This window comes from Elaeis guineensis, chromosome 12, assembly GCF_000442705.2.
Source record: "Elaeis guineensis isolate ETL-2024a chromosome 12, EG11, whole genome shotgun sequence".
Lineage (NCBI taxonomy): Eukaryota > Viridiplantae > Streptophyta > Magnoliopsida > Arecales > Arecaceae > Elaeis > Elaeis guineensis.
In genome coordinates this window covers 21,014,864-21,019,549 of record NC_026004.2, presented here as the reverse complement: position 1 = coordinate 21,019,549, position 4,686 = coordinate 21,014,864, and the positions used below count along the sequence as shown (strand labels likewise).

At 34.9% G+C, this 4,686-nt stretch overlaps 1 non-coding gene across 1 annotated transcript; it reads right to left on the bottom strand.

Annotated features, from left to right (window-relative positions):
* Positions 1-3,485: 3,485 nt before the first annotated feature.
* On the bottom strand, positions 3,486-3,592 carry LOC140853020 (small nucleolar RNA R71). The gene has a single exon (XR_012136098.1). It is a non-coding gene; the product is annotated as a small nucleolar RNA R71 (small nucleolar RNA).
* Between the last annotated feature and the right edge of the window lie 1,094 nt (positions 3,593-4,686).

Genomic DNA, 4,686 nt, shown 5'->3' with positions numbered 1-4,686 from the left:
ATGAATCCCAGTCGAGTCCAGATGTGGAATCTTCTTCACTTTCGGGACCAAATGTCGAATGACTCTAGAAGCAATTTTGTATTCCGGAGCAGTTTCAACTTTTCATCCTGGAGCCGATAGTCAAGTGAATAACCCACCTTCAGGCTAGGTGGCCTTCTACGTCGAAGATCTTCGGACGGGTCTTCGATTTTTGATTTCAAAGTCCGTCCGAAATATTTTGGATTATTACGGACTTTGCCCGACTCAGCTGGCACCGAACTCGGTTCGACTGATAATTAGCTTTGCTTTACTGTGTCAGATATTATCGACCATGTCCCATCCTTCTCTTTTTCGAGCCTTCTTTGTCCTCCGACCTCATCCAAAGGCCCAAGGATGGTAATTTTTCAACCCTCAAAAAGGTCTTTCCTTTATCACTGATCTTCCATCGTCCATTCATGGATGGAAGAACCAATTTTTTTTTCTTCTTCTTCGCTTCTTTGGGGTTTTTCTTCTCATTGGGGCGATCCTCGTACCGACCCCAATGACAACAGTCAGGTAGAGATCAATAACTGATAAGTGGTATATTTTTACATTTATTGTAGATATTTTTGATAATTTATGGTGCTGACATCTTCTTAAAAACCTTAATTTTATGAATTTATTGAATTTTTTTATAAAATAAGTAATTTTGAAAAAAATATGAAATTAGATATATTTATAAAAAAATAGATATTAATTTAATTGAGCAATTTAAGCACCAAAATGAATTAAAATTTTTGAAAAATTTAATGCATATTTTTTTTATTTTTCAGACAAAAAATGGAAGAAAAAATCGAGCCAAAGTATCCTAAAAAATAAAAAAAATAGTCTTCGATGTACGGTGGACCAATCGGTCGGTCCATAGAGCCAGGACACGGTCCACAGGAAACTTTACGCGGTCCACAGGTGCGGTTCACAGCGAGAGAAAGATCTTGGGTGTGATCCAACGGCTGAGATTTAATCCAACCCAGATCCGATGGTTCAAACTCGTTGCCATTTTTGAATAGGATTCTTTTGCGCGATCCGACGGCCCAGAAGCAATCCATCACGTGATCCAATGGTTGTTATTGCTCCTGACTTTGAATAGGATTTTTTTGCACGATCCGACGGTCAGAACTTCATCAGAATCCAGATCCAACGACTGACATTCGATCCGACTTTGATAAGGATTAAAACTATGATTTTTGATCAGATCTGGACAGTCCGAAGCTGATCCGACGGCCAGGAATATTCCTAAGGAGATTAATACGATTTCTAAGGGTTTTAAGACTCTTTTTTCTATCAAAAAATTATAAAAAATTTATCTATAAATAGGGAGTCCGGAAATAAGCTTGGAGAGCAAAAAAATTGAGTAAAAAATGATAAAAAAAAATAGAAAAAAAAAATAAAATAGCTTTAGGGACCCAAGAAAAAGAAGGAGAGAAGCCGGTTCAATCTATGGAGTACGACGAAAGTCAAAGAGATCATCAACCATCTTTTCAACGAGACTTGACTGATCAACTTCAGATCCTTGTTACAGTTTTATTTTTATTTTATTTTATTTTTTTTTTTAATTCTTTGTACTTGAATTTTAATTTTAATTAATGCAAAAGTTATTTTTCTGTACTTTAAATTCCTATCTTTTATTTTTTGCACGTAGATGCTAGGATCTAATTAATAGATCTTAGTATCAATTTATTTTTATATTTTTTAAATTTTTATTATTTATTTTTATTACAAGTAGATACTAGGATCTAGTTAGTAGGTCTTAGTATCCGATTTATTTTTTGCACTTTTAATTTTTATTTTTCGACTTAAATTACTTTCTTCAAATTTTTATTTTTTTTTTATAAAATCAAATATTTCAAATCAAAATCCTACCTTCTCTGTGGATTCGATCCGACTCACTACTTTCTACATATTTTTAATTTTTATTGAAGTTAAAATTTGATTGATAATCACGATGTCCTAACGACAGCATCACGATCGTATCAATTTTTGGCGCCGTTGTCGGAGAAGGTACCAATTTTAATGTTTAATTTCTTTGATTTTCTTGTGACTATTATTTACTAACTTTTTTTTATCTTTTTGCAGAAAAAAATTCAAAAATTCAAAAAAAAAGGAAGATAGAAAGCTTCCAAGTTGGTGAGATCAATCCTAACCCTAGCCTTAACTATTTTTTTAGTATTAATTACTATTTTTTTAATTAACCTAAAATTCATCCACATAAACCTAATAAAAATTACATGACAAGAGTAGAAACTTAATTTTTAAAAGCATTCATCATTGTAGATTTATTTTTGATGATCGCTGGAGACAAGGTAAGCTTTTAAGTTTTATTAGTTTCATGCATCTAATTTAGTTGCATAGAACTCCTTGTTTGAAATTGGTTGTGCATATTCATCTCAAATCAATTTAAGGGCAACACTTATAATAAGATAAGGTGGAGATTTCATCACCCTTTCTTGGCCCAAAAATAACCAACCAGCATCCCACATTAGCCCTAGCCTAACTAAAATCAAATAGACATTGGCCCCTAGTATTAATCGAGTTTAGTTCTGAGTATTGTGGTCAAGTCAAGTGCAAAGTAAGTCCGGACTCACTCCTGAAACTGGTGTCTAAGGTAAGAGGTTATAAAGGCAGCTTAAGTGGATTTGTGGTTATTTAATTGGTTCTATTAGCTTACCTAGCCAATTCAATTGGTGTCTAAGACAAGCAACGGGAGGACCCCCATGATCCCACCTCTTACCTGGCTAGTTGAAGAAAGTGAGAACAAATCCAATTTGTATCTAGACTAAGCCACTCTACATCGAACTGTTAGGTCTAAGAAACCAATAGGTGTCTAGGTTTAATTGTTTGCTAACTTGATTGTAATTAACACTAAACCATAACTAATTCTTTCCACCTTACGTATCTAGGTCTAGGGCTCTTTCTTTCTTCTCTCTCCTTTTTTTCTTAAAAAAAAAAATAGATAAAACAAAAACAAAACTTGAATCATACATTAGGGTTTGCACTGGTATATGCAAAGTAGAAGATCTCTCTATCCTGACCTAGTTAAACCCAATCTTGAGATTGAATGATTGATTCATATTAAATCTGAAAATCAGATGGCTGGAGATTCTAGAGAACCATCTAGGCAGATAAAGAAATATTTTATTCCTTCCACCTATAACCCATCGACTTGTATCCACTTACCTGATATCCCTGCAAGCCACTATGAGATCAAGTCGACCACAATCCAGATGCTTCCGTCTTTCTATGGGAATACTAATGAAGATCCTTATAAGCATCTGGATGAGTTCTTAGAAATTTGTTCCACGGTGAAAATTTAAAATTTTACTAATGATGCACTTAGATTGACCTTATTCTCCTTCTCACTTAAAGATAAAGTCAAGTACTGGCTTGGCACAATAGGGAGACCAATCCAAACTTAGGCTGAAATGTAGCACGAGTTTCTTAAGAAATTCTATCCTATAGATCGAATCAACACCATGAGGCGAGCCATCACTGGATTTGCTCAGCTTCCAGGAGAACAAATTCATGAATCATGGGAGAGACTTAAGGAACTTCTTAGAAAATGCCCACACCATGGTCTATCTAAGTGACAAATTGTTCAAGTTTTTTATGAGGATTTAGGTGACCAATACAGACAGATGGTAGATGCATCTTGTGGGGATGCATTCATGAGTAAAAGTGAGGATGAAGCCTACACTTTGTTTGAAACTTTGAGTGAAAATTCAATCAATCATGCTTCATTATCCTCTTACGAAAGATCAATCCCTCACCAAAAGTGGACAGAAATTTTTGAGATCAAGCAAACAGACTCTAGTCCTAAGATCGATCTGAACCTAATAGCCCAAAGATTAGATAAAGTCGACCTTCTTGTCCAGAAATTTGATCAGTTCCTAGCATTAGGTCAATAATCTCCTGCATAATACACACCACCATCTAATTATCAGGAGATTTGTTCTATCTGTGCTAGTCCGGCCCATCATGTGAGCAAATATCCCACGGCTGCATAGTTTTCACCTTTCTTTCAAGAACAAGTTCAAGTTGCTCAAGGTACTCTAATCCTGTTAATGACCCATTCTTAAATGCATATAATCAAGATTAGAGGAACCATCCTAATTTTTCTTGAAAATCCCAACAGACTCAGACTCAGACCCAAATTCTTCCTTTACAAAACTTTCAGAGTATGCCCCAATATCAAAACTATGCTTATAATAGTGGTCAGCCTAGTCAGCCTACTCAATCATCTTATTACAATCAGTCGTTATACCCACCTCCTTAACAGATTAATCTAGCCAACGATAGATTTAGCCAACTTTAACAAATGATCATGATCCAACAGCAATTTCTCATCAGGTTAGAAGTACAAATAGATCAATTAACTGAGTCTACCATGAGGAGAGAACTAGATCAATTGCCAAACGAACTAATACTGAATTTTAAAAATGACCCACCCATCCACCAACTACCGGGACCAAGTCATCAATCCAATGTCCCACTTAAGAATCCTCAATTTGAAATTGATATAGTAATCTCTGAGCTTACAAGAGATAAAATTTTTAAGGACTTATACCAAGATCAGGTGAGTGAGGCTGGTACTGATGCTAGCCGAAATATAAATTTGAAAGAATATGTTAGTATTAAGACTAATCCGATAGAAGAATCTGAGCTCAAAATTGA